Here is a 19,445-nt window from a genome sequence, read left to right as displayed (position 1 = left end):
AGATCATAGCGATAGCTAAGGTATTCACTCTACCTGGCTTGAATATCTAGGGCTGAAATTCGAATTGAAATGCCTATATACGTTTACAGTACAGTTGAACATGGACATAATACCTTGTTTTTATTGTGAAACTTTTTATGGCCTTTGGCCGAAATAAAGTATTTATTATTATTATTGAGCATAAGGAATGTTTTGCGCATCTAACTTGTAGGTGTACTTGATAGAAAAATGTTTAGGCAAGGCTGGGTTGTTATTACGCATATTGTTGACAGCTACCATTATCTGTCCATCTATCCTAGTGCTAGAATGAGTGATTGCAGCAACGGCAGCAGTTCTCACTGTCGCCTTGGCAGCCTCATCAGCCAATGAATTTCCTTCAACGTGCACGTCAACATGTTGATGACTCAGCTTATGAATCATGTGAGCCCACTGCAAGCCGTTTTTCAGCTATGCCACTTGTTCCCAAAGCAACTTGTGTTTTATTGTGCAACGTTTTGAATCTCTAAACACATTCTGGCCCCAGTAGTGAAGATCTTCATTGTAAGATTGGACACAGTAAAATGAATCACACGCAATTAGTGTGGGGAATCCTCGATCCGTATTTTGTAGTGCCTGCATCAGGGTTTAGTGCTGCAAGCTGTGCAATCTCCTAGAGACTGCGTCTGCGTATTGCTAGGGCAGAACTTACAATCCCACATACGTCCCTTTACAATCGCACATGCGGTGCTGTATTGCGGTTTACTTCCTATGGCGGGCTGGGCAGATCCGTTAGTGTACAATATGTATTCACACTGATCTAGAGGCATTATTTCATTCAGGAGAAGATATTTTTGTTCGTACTGCAGGAATGATTGTGTTTTTAATGTAGAATCAAATTTGTAGTCTACATCTGTTGCAGGGAGAGAAATAGCCCATTGTATCCATCGCAGATGCAGTTCTTTCACATTTGGAACACTTGCTTTTTTAACAGCCTCTATGGTGTGTACTGGAGTCATGATAATTATTTGTTTCCCCTGAGCTAGTGCTTTTTCTCTCACTACAGCAGTCTGTACTGCTGTATGTATTTTTTCAGTTGATTCAAAACGCATTTCAGCGTTTGTATACAAATGAGATTTGTATGCAATGGGTACAGTTTCGCCTCCATTGAAGGTGAGGTAAGTGCACCCGGATTGACCCATGAATACAATGATCCCCAAATTTGTGGCATTCACACATGTGTGTAAATGTTTGGAAGCTATCATGTCAGCTTGTAAGGGGAATTACTGTGTGTTCCTGTGTCCAATGTCGAACTAAAAAATCTGGTCTTATTAAGTCGTAGAAAGGTTTTACTTTTTCTGCCTAATCCAAAATGTATGATCTGTAAAACTTTAGGAATCCTAAAATGTTTTGTAGATTCTTCAGAGTCTTTGGAGGTTTCAGTAGTGCTCTTTTTATAAAAAAAAAATAGCTGCTAGGCTTTTTCCCTCACTTGATAGTGATAGAGCGCGCAGGTCACCCGACTAACAATTTTACCATTACTCACACTTGGGCCCATATATTTTCAATACACCATTTTTATTAATCGGGTAATCTTACACTCTACTACCAGTAACCCTGTACCTTCCTAATTTTATTTCCAATGTACCCGAATTACCACTCCACTGCTACGGGTACATAATGACCACAATGGATCAGGGAGCTAGCTGTAAAAGAAAGGCATACTCCAAAATACAAAATACCATTTACTCTATTTGCACTCATATAATAACCACAGACTCAGGAAGTTTTAAATCCTTTAACCACATCAGTGCTAAGGAAATTCCTCCTCTGTGCTGCAGGACCTAGATTCCTATTGTTCATGATGAGCTCAGCTTGTCATGAGCACAGGAGCAGTGTACTGCATGACGAGCGGAGCTCGTCATGACCTTGGAAGGGGTTATCTAGAATTCATCGGATTCAGAAAGCATAAGGTTCACAGCAAGTAAACTGTCAATAACTAAGATTATAAAGAGCACATATCCATATAGGAAGTAAATAAGACCAACCATTTATGAGTCTAAAGGGAAGGTAAGAACAGGGAACATGCTAGTAATTTTCAGGAATTTAGACTTGACGTGGAATAACTAAAGGACGGGGAAAAATAAGGAACATGCTAGAATGTCACAGTTTGTATTTCCCTCAAAAGTGGGCAAAGCACGAGAATTTTAGTCAGTCTATGGAAACTCGAAGGTAACATGTAGCTATAGTGAAGGTAAAAGTGGAACACGCTAATATTCCAGAGCAATCATTTCATTTATCTAAAGGAGGGTAAAGAAAAGGAACATCTATATTTCATGAACTGTATGCAGGAACGTACTTAAAGGATGGGGAAAAATTGGAACATGCTAGTATAACAACTATGATGTATGACTTTATCATTTATCAGTGCAAAAAGGAGAGTAAGAGGAAAGGATAATGTGCAAGTACTATTTTATTAAAAGCAAAGAAATAGAGAATGCAAATTTGGTTCCCTCAGATTTATATTTACCTAGAACGGTGTGGAGACCAACCCTGGCTACGGGTCAGTTAAGGACAGGAGAAACCCCAAGGAAAGACAGTTGCCAGTAGGCCACCAGGTGTAGAATGGTGCCCCAGGACAGGACGGGAAAACCAGATTAGGATCAGGACAGGATCACCAAGGTAAGACCAGCACCTGCAGTCCGGTAGCAACGCCTGCGCTCCACCCTCTCTGCAGCTATCAGTCAGAACCCCGATTGGGTTATCGAATTTCCCAGCGAAGTGCTCCGTCAGCACTTAAGATTTCCCAAAACCCCCTTGGGTCTATGGAAATTAATGACAGAGTGCTCCGCAGCTCTCTGTATCAGTCACCTATTGAGTGCGTTGGGTCAGTGACAGGTCAGCTATTCGGATAAGTCTGACAATTTCTCTAGCTAAACCTAGGCTAGTTATACTGTTTTCGGGTCAGTGTACCACACCCCAAATGTTGCAAGTGTAAGAATCCCCAATTTCGATTGGTCCTCAAGTAGGACAGGTCAACACACCAACCAGGATTTGACTTTCTCAAGTCCCAATTTACATCTTTTGGGACCGCCTATTGAATTTGGGGTTCCCATGACATAGGTCTCCACCTAACAATGGGATACACAGATTTTATTACAATTGTTTCAAATGCAGAGCTAACCATGAAGCAAAACGTTAACATCACTGTAGGATCTTGCTTCCATGTGATTGGCCTTCTTCGTAAAATCTTTCCTTTCCTCCCTGACTCTCATAGGAAAACCCTTGTTCAGGCTCTGATCATCAGTCGGCTTGACTATTGTAACGGGCTCCTGGCAGGTGCAAGTGAGGAGGTTTTGGACCGGCTGCAGGTGGTGCAAAATACGGCAGCCAGGCTGGTGCTAAATGCACCCCCTAGATCTCCCTCTAGACCGTTACTTCTTAGGCTCCACTGGTTGCCAATACGTCAACGAGTGAAGTTTAAGACTTGTTGTACTATCCATAAGGGCCTCAACCAATTGGGACCTGAGTACTTGGCGAACAAATTTATTCCTTATGTTCCCACCCGTGCCCTTAGATCTAGTGACCAATTGTTACTAAATGTTCCCAAGATCACTAAAACCAGGTTGGGCGGTAGAGCCTTATCTGTCGTGGGTCCCAAATTATGGAACTCACTTCCGTTGTCATTAAGGCAATGTAATGACCACCGTCAATTTAGAAAACATTTAAAAACGTTTCTGTTTGGTTCATTTTAATTGTTTCCTTGTGCACTGTATTTTAATGATCTGCTCTTTTTTCAGTTCTGTACCGGCAGTTACAGCGCGGAGATACTCCCTTGGGAGTTTATTCAGAGCGCTATATAAGCCCATAAATAAATAAATAAATAAATGTAGTACATTTCGGCTCCGTTAGCTGGGCTTCAGGTCGATTCCCAGGAGCATCTTGACTGTGGCTGCCAGCTGGCTGGGTTCCACTGGTACATGGTTTTCTTCCCTCTGCCAGGGTGACATGCGCAGTAGGGACTTCTAAGATGGAATTTCAAACACCTCCCAGGCCCAAAAGATTCGCCACATGAAAAGTAAAGGAAAACAATTTAGAACATAGAAATAAATGAATACACTGTATACCAGGAATCCCTATATGACTCCCCTTACTTTATACTAACTATAGCATTAATGTTAGTGCAAGACAAACAGCATTGCATAAGCTGCAGGGCAAGCTTCGGCATGTGAGAACACAAAGCGGTTATTTTAAAGCTAGTGCGCAAGCGCAATGATTTTCCACCAGAACTGCGAGTACGTCACGTGAGTGTGACCAACGCATGCGCAGAAGAAATTCCCGCTAAGCAGTGGCCATTTTAGAGGCAAGCGTATTAGGATAAGTAAACACATAGGCAAGCTTCGCTGGGACACCCCGTGTAATGTAGAAATGTGCAATATTAGTAATACAAACAGGTAGATTACCTGTTATTAACGTTATTTGAGGTTCTTGATCCAAGCAAGTCGCTTTACGTGCGAATCCTTGCTCCATCAATCCCCTCTTTGATGATATTTTATATCATCACAAATTCATGGAACCAGATGCCAACTTTTCACATTTTCCCAAGTTCAATCTCTTCAAACATTCTGTTCAGCTTTTCTTTAGTTTCTTTATTAGGGTGAGAATTTTTCACCCTTTTATAAATCTGATTATTCAGTTCCTCTAATTCAAGTTCACCCACATTTCTCTTTATTCCTCTCTTGTTCACAGTGTATTTCTTTTGGTGCTTTCGACATTTACAACAGAGGAATATGATGAATATTACTAAACCTATTCCTGCTATTGGCATCAGTACTTAAATCAAAAAACTTTTACCTAAGTTAGCAAACCAATGACCTACGGCGGAGAGACCATCAGTAAGTCTCTTCCAGATTTGTAATGTTCCTCACATACCCTTTGATTTCTACACTTTTATCAGGTATGTAGGTGCAAGAATGTTTCACTTTCAGCATTCTGCAGACTCCGCCCTCTTTTGCCAATAGGGTGTCAAGAGCAAGCCTGTTCTGTAAAACCATTGATCTGACCGCAACCATTTCGGTAGTGACCATCAGGAAACCTCCAGCAGTGTCAGTAGATAACCGATCCACTACTGTTGACAATTTGCAAATTCTGTGTGTGTTCAGAACCACTCCCACTGTAGGTATCAGTGCACTAAAAATATCTCGTACAATTTCACCAGCACTTTCTCTTTTAGTGCGAACTAATTGATTAGTCTTTTCAGTGCTTCCAGTGATTTTCCCCACATGGTATATCTTTGGGAAGACAATACCAAAATAACAACTCCCGTACCAATGATCGGGCAATTTGAAGTAAGCCTTATTCCCACAAATAAAATAAATTCCAGGAAACACAGGCTCTGTCCCATCTTTGAAACCCCAACCTCCAATTACCTTGTAATTATGTTTGCATTCACTGGAACCAATGAAGATATTGTTATAATAACTAGTTTTCTCTCTTTTAAGACAAAGTTTCCCCTTCTTTTCAAAATCCAGAAGCATCGCAGCATTAGCTCCACCATTTGAGGTGCTCCCTATACTCTCTGCCCATTTAGGAACTTTCTGGTTCTTGTCTTTGGCTTTCTTTTGGAAACTTTTTCTTCTCTTTTCTACCAATTTCCAGAAATTCTTTTTCTTTTTCATGTAAAGAACAGGTCAAGTTATTTTTGTGTGCGTTATCTATATCTATCTTACCTACTGTTAGAAAATAATCACTCATGTACTTAGCTACGTCTCTAGTTGTATGTACAGGGTTCAGATTTCTTCGAACAGGAAGTTCAGAAAATGTCATGTCAGAGTTTGAATAGTAATACTGTAAAGGTCCTCTTTTATAAAATAAACTAGTTAGTATACTACAGGAAATTCCATAGGTTAAGGGCAGGTGATGATAATTCACGCCTTCAGTCACAGAAGTAGGTAGCTTCATGCAGACATAACAGTAGTCTATTTCCATAGTTTCTACATAATGTACTAACAGGTTTGCGAAAACATTTAAGTGAGTTTTGTTCTTTATTTTGTTAAAGTGTAATCCTTCCTCATCTGGTGCTTCTAAATCTATGCTTGTTTGTTTCAGGCTAAGCGGTTTGTCCAATACGTCTGCTCTTTGTGGTGTAATTCTAGTGTGTGATTCCACAGTGTCATCAGGTAGATTATTATTTGGGTATAGACTCAGGTTTTTACTCATCATAGAAGGAATAGTTATTGTTAGTCCTATCCAAAGGATCAGTACTATTGCTACACTACATAAACATACTTGGCAGCATGTTTTACAACAACTTCGTCTCGGTCTCCCATTCTCAGAAGAATCAGACATTTTAGCTCAAAAGAAGCTTCAACCTCTCTTTGTAACTCTGCACTGCTTGCTTACTCGAGTAACTTTTTCAGGGTGGTTCTGCTTCTTCTTCGGTCTGTTCAACAATCAATTCTTCATCACTTTCATTGCCTTCGTCGCTTATTTCCAAATTCTCAAATTCCTCCAATACAAAGTAAGTCCATTCAGGACTGGCGTATTTGTTGTTAAGCTTTTTGATACGAGCACTTCTTCTCTTTTGCTTTGTCACCGCTGGGTCAGTTTGACTCGAGACCTCATTTATTTGTTCAGGCTCCTCGGTTATCGTCTTCAGACACAATCTCAGCCTTTTCACAAATCTAGGTACTGAGTCACCTTTCTTTAGTCTTTTAACTGGCACTGTGTCTTGCCTTCTTCAAACACCCTTTAGTTTTCGTTCAGTTGTGGCACATTGGGATCAAGTTCATCTTCAGTATTGCTCCCTAACTGACTAGGTCCAGGTCTTTCATCTGTTCCTTCTGCCTGGTCCCTAAACTGGCCTTGTTCAGGTATATGCTGATTTTGGTTTTGATCTGTTTCGATCTCTTCTTCCTGAACACAATTGTCTAATCCTACCTGTTCCTGTTCAAGCTCTTCGAGCTCTTGATTTTCTTCCGCTTGAACTTCCGCCCTAATTTCTATCTGTCCCTCTTCTTGTGCAGGTGTTCTTGGAGGAGTGTCTATTACCTGCTCTCTCCCTACCTGGTCCTCCTCAGAATCAGATTTAATGTGTATTTCGATGATCTGAGTAGCTTCTTCTTCACCTGTCTCGTCCTCTCTATCCCACAGTCTATCTAAATGGGCTTGACTTCTAGTTCGTATAGGGTCGATTGTCAGATCGATTAATGGGACCCACTCTTCTTGACTGGAGCTCGGTTGTTCTTCATCAGGTACTTCAGGACCGATATCTTGGGATCCTTCAGCTGCGCAACCTTCAGCCTCAGTTTCGTCAGGTTCAGTCACTTTCTTCGTGTGGCTGGCATGGATCCAGCGAGGTACTCCTGCACACTTTACAGCCGTGGTGGTTACCAGGATCACCTGTCGTGGCTTTCCCCACCTGGGTTAAAGGCAACTTTTCCGAGTGTGCTTCTTTATTATGACCCACTCACCTGGATTCAGGCCATGTGCTGGAGTCGTTGGCCTGGCGACGTCTTCTCCCCCAACCTGGCGAGAGATAGAACGCACTTGGTCAGCCAGTTCTTTACAGTATTCCAGTACCAAATCATCAGATATGCGTATTATTTTGTATCCTGGCACCCATGCTTGCCGCATTGCTCTTCCCATCAGGATTTCATGGGGACTCAAGCCCGTGTTCCGGTCTGGAACACTTCTGAGTCCCATCAACACAAGAGGCAGAGCATCTGGTCATTCCAGCTGAGTGTATTCACACATCATTCCCAATCTTGATTTGATTGTGCCATTTATCTGTTCTACCACTCCAGAAGCCTCTGGGCGATATGCACAGTGCAGTTTTTGCGTGATTTTGAATGCTTCACAGATTTGACTTATTATTTCATTATGCAAATGACTTCCTCTGTCAGATTCAATTAAGACTGGGAAACCGTAACGAGGTATAAGTTCCCTAAGTAACAATTTCGCTACTGTGATGCTGTCATTTCTACGTGCAGGGAAAGCTTCCACCCATTTTGAAAACAGGCAGACAATGACAAGTAGGTATTTCATTCCTCGACAAGGGGGCAACTGAATGAAGTCAAGTTGTAATCTAATAAAAGGGCCTTCTGCCTTTCCAATTTTCCCTGGTAATACTATAGTTTTCTTTCCAGGGTTAAATTGTTGACAGGTCAAACACCTCTGGCAGAGTGCCTCTGCTACGCTTATGAATTTCGAATTGAACCATGTTTGGCGGAACATGCGAATCATCGCATCTCTGCCTACATGTGTGTTTCCATGAATTAGCCTAGCCATAGGAGCAAGCATGCAGTCAGCAACACAGGCATATTATCAAGGTACTATCACACTACCGTAGATTGGGGGTCGATAGGGAAAGTTTATAGACCCCTAGATATACATTCCCTAGTACATATTCAACAACAACAAGTATATCTAAAGTCTACAAATGTGTCAGTAAGCATCATTAGTATGCCTCTCTAAGTGAACCACTAGTGAATCATCAATATTAGTTAAATTAGAGAAGGGGGAGACATCCCTTAAGGATAAGAACCCTCACTCACCCGAAGGTGACATCATTTGGGTCCTCCTTACCAAATGCTGAAGCTAATGCTGCTGCACTATTAAGTGAAAATTATATTTGAAGTGAAAATAAAAATAGATTATACAAAACCGGTATTCCTGCTTGTCTCGGGACTTGCTCTCTTGGGTGTCGAGGTACCGACGGAGAGTGCGGGGCCTCCTTCCAGAGCAGTCAGCCAGGTAGAGGTGAGGCAGGACTATCCTACATGTGAGGATACCTGAGTATGACCTGACTGATAAAGACAAGCAGGAATACCGGTTTTGTATAATCTATTTTTATTTTCACTTCAAATATAATTTTCACTTAATAGTGCAGCAGCATTATCACAGAGTTTATCTGGTCCTGAAGAAAGCCATCGATACACGGGTAGTGATCTAGAGGCTGAAACATATCGACCACCTAGTGACAGTGGTTTTAAATCTATACCACTGTGCTGTTCTCTTTTTAACCCTGTCAGGTATAACACACCATTAAAGCATGTTTTTGTGATTTTACCTAGATAGTTTTAACGTCACCCCTTGCATCTCACACAGCGCTGCACACCTCACTATACTCCAGCTCACTTTTGGGCTTACCATCCTATTCCTTACTACTTTAAACATCTCTGAGCTCCTTCCTTAAATTTTCGCTCGAAGTAGTAGCTCCCAATGTTGACTAGGCTTACAGCATTTGGTAAGGAGGACCCAAATGATGAAGCATGTCACCTTCGGGTGAGTGAGGGTTCTTATCCTTAAGGGATGTCTCCCCCTTCTCTAATTTAACTAATATTGATGATTCACTAGTGGTTCACTTTGAGAGGCATACTAATGATGCTTACTGACACATTTGTAGACTTTAGATATACTTGTTGTTGTTGAATATCATCAAGGTAAACAATGACACCATCTGCATTTCTCATTCGACAACCGAAATTTCTCCATCTTTGTTTTTCCTGTGGCTCTGCTGCTTCCTGTAAGTCTCTTACTTCCTCCCATGTATTCACTCCCTCTAGCATAAAAAGTTGGCAGCTGTTTCCATTTCCCCCAACCTTGATATTGATTGAAATTCGGTATTTTGCACAATGTTGAGCTAACTGGTCAGCATATCGATTACCTGCTGTCACTTTGTCATCGCCAGATTTGTGAGCAGCACACTTGACCACAGCCAATTCTTTTTGTAACTGGATCGATTCCAGTAAATCCTGCACGGATTTTCCATTTCTGATAGGGATGCCTGAAGAAGTCAGGAACTCCCTTTGTAGCCACAGCTGGCCAAGGTCATGCACAACCCCATAACCATACTGGCTATCAGTGTATATGGTTATTTTCAAATTCCTCCCAAATTTACAAGCTTTTGTCAATGCAACCAATTCAGCTATTTGTGCAGACTTGACTCCATATAGATAGGATGCTTCCACTGGGCGCTCTAGAGTGCACACAGAGTAGGCAGCGCATAGGCCACCTTCCTCATGTCTCAGGCATGATCCACCTACGAACAATTCATAATCTTCACTAAACAGAGGGTTCTCTTTTATGTCTGGGCGTGGTTTTGTACTGAACTCAGTCAAATCAATGCAATCATGTGCAAATTCTTCTCTCACCTCTGCTGCGAATGAGCTAGGTAGTAAGGTGGCTGGATTCAAAATGTTACATCGTTCAAGGGTCAAGTTTCCTGCACCTACAAGGATCTTCTCATACTTAGTCAGCCGACTAGGTGTGAGATACTGGGTTTTTGTTCTTGTCAGTAAAATTACAACAGAATGTGGAACATACACAGTTACTGGATGTCCCATAACAATGGACTCACTTTGTTCGACTCATGCATGTTGCAGCTACAGCTTTCAAACATCCAGGTAATCCAGCTGCTACTGGGTCCAATGTGGAAGAAAAGTATGCCACTGGACGTCGAGTCAAACCATGAATTTGGGTTAGGACTGAAAGTGCACAATTGTCTTGTGTGTCACAGAACAGTGCAAAATCTTTTGAATAATCAGGCATTCCTAGTGCAGGAGCAGTACACAGACATTCTCGTAATTTTGTAAAAGCTGTCATGCTTTCGTCATCCCACTCTACTGGGTCACTTGCTCCTTTCTTTGTAATTTTTATCAATGGTTTTGCTAAGACTGCAAATCCCACAATCCACTGTCTACAGTACCCTACAACTCCAAGGAACATTCTGATTTCCTTCTGGGTATTTGGCAATTCCATGTTTCGAATTATCCTGATTCTTTCTGTGGTGACTTTCCTGATACCTCTCTCTATCTGGTGCCCCAGATATTTTACTGATGTGGTACAGAATTGCAGCTTTTCTGGTGATACTTTATGCCTCCCTTCACCTACATGGTTCAGCAAGGCATTTGTGTCAGTTACTCAGTGTCTTCGACTTTTAGACACCACCAAGAGGTCGTCTATGTATTGCACCAAAACTGATTTTCCGGGCAATATTAGGGGTTCAAGGCACTTTTTCAGAATCTGTTTAAAAATTGAGGGGCTTTCTGTGTACCCCTGAGGGACGCGATTCCAGACATATACGTGACTGTCGAACTCAAATGAGAAAATAAATTTGCTGTCTGGATGCAATGGAATTGAAAAGAATGCATGACATAAGTCAATGACGGTAAACCATCCAGCATTCCATGGAATTTGGTATAGAATCACTGCAGGGTTTGGCACAACAGACAACAAGGAACACAATTTTGTTAATCTTGCGCAGGTCCTGTACTTACCACTAGGTTTCTTGATTCCAATTATGGGTGAATTACATGGGCTGCTCATCACTTCTTGTATGATTTTTGCTTCTAACAATCTTTTTATTTCAAAGGCAACTCCTGCTTTTACTTCTGCACTCATTTTGTACTGTTTAATATTTGGGTATACTGCATTTTCTTTTATGGCTATTTTAATTGGGTCAACATTTTCCATTAATCCTACATCTTTTCCAGTAAAATCCCATATTTCTGGTTTCACTGTTTCTTGGAGCTCTTCAGGTAAGTCCTTTATTGTCAGTCTTTTAATTTCTGAGTCGGGTCTTGCTAACATTAATTTGTATATTCGGTCTTCGTCTGGGGTCTGAATTGCGACGCCATTTGGTGTGCAAAAGATAGTACAGTTCATTTTACACAACAAATCTCGTCCTAGCAGGTTTACAGGATTGGAATCACAGACAACAAACCTATGCATTTCCTTAAAATTCCCAATTTTAATCTCCATAGGTTTTGTAACTGGGGTACAAATTAGCTGATTAGAAGCGCCCACTACTTGGATCGCTTCTCCCGAGAGGGGTAGGTTTGGAACGTCTGCTGTTCTCACAGTAGAACGGGTAGCACCAGTGTCCAACAGAAAAGTGACGTCATTTCCTTCAACCTTTCCTTCAATGTATTGCCCTGACTCGTCCACCGGCAAGGAGGCGCCAAGCACGCACTCCTCGTCCTCCCCCCTCAGGCACCGTCAGTAGGTGTTATCACAGAGAAACGTGTAATTTAACAGAAATTGTGAAGTTGCTGCATTCTTATTCTCCCTTACTTCCCACTCTTTGGTGTCTTCACCCTGTAGTGCTTTGCTCCTATAATTTTGTCTAGGTGCACGAGGCAACTGATTCTGCTTTACCTGTTGCTGGGTCTTCCGTGATTTCTCATTCTGTGTCTGTGGATTTAAATCATTTATTTGCACATTACCATTCTGTACAGCTGGACACTCGTCTCTCCAGTGCCCTATCTGTCCGCACCCGTGACAGGGGAACTTCTTTTTGGCCTCCTCTCTGCTCATTTTTACTCTGGGCTTTCCCCCACCCCCGGGGCCTTGATTCTGATTACTGGTCAATTTATTTAGCTGCTGTTCCTGGTGTTCGGCTAATTTTACCTGAGCCCACATGACTTTTTCCTTTAACTCTTTTCGTTTATCTGCCAATTCATCCTCGCAATATTTAGCATACTTCAGGACTTCATCAATTGGTTTAGACTGCCAGCAGATTTTATTGTCTTTGATCCACTGTGAAATATCAGGTCTTAATCCTAGCACAAATCTATAAATGAAGTGGGTCATGTCTTTCATCTCGATGTTATCCAGACCACTGTACGTCTTGAACACCTGTAACAGTCGTTCATAATAGGAATGCACAGTTTCATCTCTATTCTGGGTAGTTCTGTCTATTCGGGTCCAATCAGTTTCTTTTGCAGGCACTTTTCCTTTTAGATGTAATATTACCTGATTGTACTTTTTCATTACTTCTGCTGAAGGTGCCCCTGTATTTGGGTCTCTCGGGTATTCCTCACTAGGCCAATCAATAGCAATTTTGCATTCAGTCCACAAATCTACGGGAACTACAATGTCAAAGAACCTATCTAAATCTTTCCAGAGACACTTCTGGACCTTCACAAATCTCTCGACCTGTCTGTACCAATCTACAGGTTTTTCTCGTAATTTTGGGAAGTCATTGGTAAAGGACACAATATCCTGTCGGGACCATGAAACATGTACATACTTTCCACCTGGAACTTCTCTCATGGGATAAAAATTTCTCTGCCTTGTCTGCTTCTTGTAACACGTATTCAGATGTCATTTGCCTTGATCTATTATCTTCTTTTTTCTTGGCCCACCTGGCTTTCCATTTGTCTAAGTCTCCCCATTTTTGTAACAGACTTAACAATTCTCTGATCTGTACCTTCTTTCCTGATACATTCATGTTCTCCAAATCTTTGTCTGAGAATTCTACTCTGTAGGGTTTTTGCAACACTTTTGATTTGCTAATATCTATTCCCATACTAGCCGCAGTGTCTATTAATTTCTCATGATATATTCTGGTATTTCGGGTTAGACTTTTACAAATGAATAACAATTCTTCCTCCGTTAGGGTGTTTAGTCTGTCCAACCCCACATTTCTAGCTGATAGTTCTTCCAATTCTATTCTTAGTTTGTAAATATCTAACGGTTTTGGCTGAGGATTTTGTTTTTCTAATTCTCTGCTCCATCTCTCAATTTCTTCAGGAGTCACTAAGGCGGCACTTCTAGTACCAGAAGTTGACTCAATCTGTACTTCTCTCGAAGTGAAAGGAGTGGTCTTTCTATGTGAACCCCTTTCTGGCTCCCGTACTGGTAAATCCATCAAGGAAATCACAGATTCGCATTCACTTGCCTGATCATCTACAATTAAGGGCTCTTTTCTCGGCTGTACTACAGATGGGGTAATCATAGGAGTCTTCGGGCTATTCTGCTGATCCCCGTATAAAGGAACAACTGGTCCAATAGTCACTGGGATTGTCAACGCTTCCGGGCTTGTATTCAATTGGGAGATTTTCTGAATTAATTCTGTTCTTTGTTTAGCTAGAGCCTCTCGCTCTCTCTCCTGCAGTACCCTTTCCAAGCTTGTTTCACGCACTATTTGCGGAGTTAGGGTGGGAGCATAATTCGGGGCAGTTGGCTGCATCATACTTGGTCCTTCGCCATAATTAGGTTTTAGGAAGGGATTCCCTGTACTCAAAGGTCTTGCCTCCTCCCGATAAGGAGGTCGTAGACAGGTATCTCTCGCATCTAAGGATCTTGATCCCTCCTGGTAAGCTGGTCTTAAGCAGGTATCTCCTACACTTAAGGATCTGGGTCCCTCATTATAAGGAGGTGGATTCTTCATTAACAATTCCTCCAAATAATCATCATCTGAATCCCCACAGGTCATCAAATGCTTTGTTTTCTCTGTCTTTTAATCTCCCAAAGGCGCTTCTAGTGCTATTACAGGGTACAATCCTTCTACCATCATATCCTGTCTCCATTTTTTCATTCTATTTTCTCGGGTCTCTGTATTTACCTTTGGATACCATTTTGTCAACCCCTTGTCCATTCTGGGCATGTCTCGCTCAAAAGCCTCTATCACCCATTCTTCTAAGGCCTCATATTGCGTTAGTCTGGGTCTGGGATGTAAATCATTCATTCGGGTCCTCAAATTGAACAGAATCCTGCTATTGAATGTACCATCTAACGGAAATGCCAAGATCCCGTCATCTTTAGTATATTCCACCCAATTTTCCAACCATACACAAGCATGCTAGCCTCTGTCAAACATCATAAATGATGCGGGAGTATTAGGTGGTGGAATGACAACTCCTTCTCTAGTTTTGATAGGCTTGTCTTTCTTAAAATAATTCTTCACCTTGTTTACTAAGGTCATTTCCCTCCTATTTCCGTACATAACGTTTTTACGACCTTTCCACTGATCTTTTCCAAACCCTAGATATCTTTAATCGGGTCTAGTTTCTGGATTATATGTATGCCACATATACTTTTCCGCAAGTTACTTTGTTTACAACAATCACTTCCAATCCAAATGCGTCTCTTATTTTTCTGCAACTAATCAAATGCGCAATTTCAAAATAATTTAACCAATGGGTGCGCGGACTTTCTCGCAAACGAGTTCTCACGCTCGTGCTCACCCCTCCTTTACTATTCCATCTCAGCTACACGCCCGCTGTCTCAACCAATACCAGCGCGGCACTGAGTGACATCAGCGCAGCTCCGCAACTGACTCCCTCCTTCACAAGGTAAGAAACACTTTGATTTCTACCTTTTAAAGTGCAAGTGCTCTTGTTTAATTCACAACGTAAACACATTCGCCACTGTACTCGAGTGTCTAGAAAGAAAAGATTTGTTTCACTGCAAGTAAACTTCTTCTATTTACCTTTCAAATACTACGAGTAGATCCCTTCTGCCTACTCTTCACACAAGCATTAGTGAACCTGCTACTCCTTTGACTCATCCACTTTGGGATATATACTAAGCCAAAAGTTTCACTAGTGAACTCCTTTGCTACAAATCAAGCCCAGACGAACCTGCTACTCCTTCCGTGTGACCCTTACTAGGTTATATCACAATAGAAGTTTTGCCAGCGAACTCTTTGATATCATTTATTCATACATTTATACAGAAAATCCTAATTAGTGCTTCCAGTTCTGCCTAACCTGCACCAATTTTCCTCAAGCCACTGACCTCACTGCGACGTGGATTCTCCTCACCACCCGCTATTCTGCCCCCGGGGATTCCAGACAAGCATATAACAATCCCTAACGAGTTTTGTTAAAACATATATCAATATATCAGCAAGAAAAACAATTTAAAACATTTCATAATTATCAAAGCAATAAAACATCAATGGTACATTTGATCGATCGATACTTTTAGCAGCAAAAATTTTCACCGTTAGCAGCAAATAACCTACCTACCTATCCTAACTAGTCCTACCTACCTTTAACTAGTCCCTAACCATCACCTCTGCTACCAGAAAATTACTTATAGAGCGCGCAGGTCACCAGACTAACAATTTTACCATTACTCACACTTGGGCCCATATATTTTCAATACACCATTTTTATTAATCGGGTAACCTTACACTCTACTACCAGTAACCCTGTACCTTCCTAATTTTATTTCCAATGTCCCTGACTTACCACTCCACTGCTAGGGGTACCTAATGACTACAATGGATCAGGGAGCTAGCTGTAAAAGAAAGGCAGACACCAAAATACAAAATACCATTTACTCTATTTGCACTCATATAATAACCACAGACTCAGGAAGTTTTAAATCCTTTATCTAGAGTTCATCGGATTCAGAAAGCATAAGGTTCACAGCAAGTAAACTGTCAATAACTAAGATTATAAAGAGCACATATCCATATAGGATGTAAATAAGACCAACCATTTATGAGTCTAAAGGAAAGGTAAGAACAGAGAACATGCTAGTAAGAATTTTCAGGAAGTTAGACTTGACGTGGAATGACTAAGGGACGGGGAAAAATAAGGAACATGCTAGAATGTCACAGTTTGTATTTCCCTCAAAAGTGGGCAAAGCACGAGAATTTTAGTCAGTCTATGGAAACTCGAAGGTAACATGTAGCTATAGTGAAGGTAAAAGTGGAACACGCTAATATTCCAGAGCAATCATTTCATTTAGCTAAAGGAGGGTAAAGAAAAGGAACATCTATATTTCATGAACTGTATGCAGGAACGTACTTAAAGGATGGGGAAAAATTGGAACATGCTAGTATAACAACTATGATGTATGACTTTATCATTTATCAGTGCAAAAAGGAGAGTAAGAGGAAAGGATAATGTGCAAGTACTATTTTATTAAAAGCAAAGAAATAGAGAATGCAAATTTGGTTCCCTCAGATTTATATTTACCTAGAACGGTGTGGAGACCAACCCTGGCTACGGGTCAGTTAAGGACAGGAGAAACCCCAAGGAAAGACAGTTGCCAGTAGGCCACCAGGTGTAGAATGGTGCCCCAGGACAGGACGGGAAAACCAGATTAGGATCAGGACAGGATCACCAAGGTAAGACCAGCACCTGCAGTCCGGTAGCAACGCCTGCGCTCCACCCTCTCTGCAGCTATCAGTCAGAACCCCGATTGGGTTATCGAATTTCCCAGCGAAGTGCTCCGTCAGCACTTAAGATTTCCCAAAACCCCCTTGGGTCTATGGAAATTACGGACAGAGTGCTCCGCAGCTCTCTGTATCAGTCACCTATTGAGTGCGTTGGGTCAGTGACAGGTCAGCTATTCGGATAAGTCTGACAATTTCTCTAGCTAAACCTAGGCTAGTTATACTGTTTTCGGGTAAGTGTACCACCCCCCAAATGTTGCAAGTGTAAGAATCCCCAATTTCGATTGGTCCTCAAGTAGGACAGGTCAACACACCAACCAGGATTTGACTTTCTCAAGCCCCAATTTACATCTTTTCGGACCGCCTATTGAATTTGGGGTTCCCATGACATAGGTGTCCACCTAACAATGGGATACACAGATTTTATTACAATTGTTTCAAATGTAGTACATTTCAGCTCCGTTAGCTGGCCTTCAGGTCGATTCCCAGGAGCATCTTGACTGTGGCTGCCAGCTGGCTGGGTTCCACTGGTACAAGGTTTTCTTCCCTCTCCAAGGGTGACATGCACAGTAGGGACTTCTAAGATGGAATTTCAAACACCTCCAGGCCCAAAAGATTTGCCACATGAAAAGTAAAGGAAAACAATTTAGAACATAGAAATAAATGAATACACTGTATACCAGTAATGACTCCCCTTACTTTATACTAACTATAGCATTAATGTTAGTGCAAGACGAACAGCATTGCATAAGCTGCAAGGCAAGCTTCGGCATGTGAGAACACAAAGCGGTCATTTTAAAGCTAGTGCGCAAGCGCAAAGATTTCCCACCAGAACTGCGAGTATGTCACGTCACGTGATTGTGACCAACGCATGCGCAGAAGAAATTCCCGCTAAGCAGCGGCCATTTTAGAGGCAAGCGTATTAGGATAAGTAAACACATAGGCAAGCTTCGCTGGGACACCCCGTGTAATGTAGAAATGTGCAATATCAGTAATACGAACAGGTAGATTACATTTTATTAACGTTATTTGAGGTTCTTGATCCAAGCAAGTCGCTTTACGTGCGAATCCTTGCTCCATCAATAGCACATATTCTAAAAATAGGACATTGAGGTGGGCAAGTTTTGATTTTCTAAAGTTAAATTTATAACTCTCTGAGGCAAACCCCAAAATTATGTTGTTCACCCTGGTCAAATGATAGTTCATTGTCTGTTAGATAAATATCATTTACTGAGGACAATGCATCCTCATCAAAATGTTGAAGTAACTCTGATACTCTTGCTGAGAACAACCCGGGTGTATTCATATACCATTGGGGCAATCTACAGAATTGACAATTAGAGCCGAGGGCCGAAAAAGCTGTGAAATATCTGCTTTCAGGTGCTATATTTTAGCAAAAAAGTCCATTTGAGATATCTAGTGGTGTCTCGTATTTTTTCCGCACAATGTTATTCATTAATGCACCACTGTGTGCATTTTGTATTGCCAATGTTTTCTGTGCATGTGTTTAAATGCCTGTAAACTAAAACTAGACAGTATGAATTGTCGGGTTTTGTTACGGGAAACAAAGGATTATTCATGGAAGAGGTGCAATTCTCTATTACACCTTGGTATTCAAGTTGATCTAATATCTCCCTGACCTGTTATTTCACATTTTGTTTTATTGGGTACTGTGTCTGTGGAGATGGTGTAGTTTTAACTGGGATTTCATGATGAGGTGACTCAGCATCCCACCCTATATGATTGCGGTATAATGCAGGGGCTAGTGCTACCGTCCACTCCTGCACATATGAATGTTTTAGTGATTCCTGAACGAGGTCGAAGGTACAATTTCTCTTTTTAGGCAGTCCATAATGAACTCAGGTGGCCAAATTGTATCTATAGGTCAGGTTCTCCCAAAAGATGCCCTTCATTTTTCTTGGTATGTCCCCATCCACATGGAGTGTTATTTCATGTAACTGATGTGGGACGCTTACCCTTGTATCATGTGTTTCCACCGTGATATGTCCATTTAACGCTGTTGTCAACAGAAATTCCATCAGGTTCTGGTGAGCTATTGTTACTTTAGCTGCACCGTCTTGCATCGTCAGAGCCCATTCCACATTCAGAAGTTGAGTCCTAAGTGGCCTGGGCAATTCTTATTTTTAGGCCAGCTACCTTCTTCTTTTTAAATTGAGGTTTAGATTTTGGTTTATCTTCTTTTTTGATAATGTAGTCTGAAGTGCGATTTGTGTCTCTTGGCTTGACTCGCTCTTCTGATCTGTGTTCTGACTGTCCTTCCCGGAGTTTTAAGATGAACCCTAAAAAGAACAAGAGGAACGTGTATCAGTATCCTGATACTTCTCAGGTTTTTTACTATTGTCACGATTTCTCAAGTTATATTTCCTGTCAGAGGGCTCTTGTTGAGGAGACCATCTCCTTGATTGTAATTGATTCTGCTTGTTTTGACTGATTAGTATCTCCTTTCTTTTTAGAAGAATCGGGTGCTTCTTTGGAGTAATCCTTTTCAGGATTACCTATTAATTGTGGTTTCACAGGTCTAGGTCCCAAA

The sequence above is a fragment of the Lissotriton helveticus genome, chromosome 4_2 (assembly GCF_964261635.1).
Source record: "Lissotriton helveticus chromosome 4_2, aLisHel1.1, whole genome shotgun sequence".
Lineage (NCBI taxonomy): Eukaryota > Metazoa > Chordata > Amphibia > Caudata > Salamandridae > Lissotriton > Lissotriton helveticus.
Note: the sequence above shows the minus strand (reverse complement) of the source record.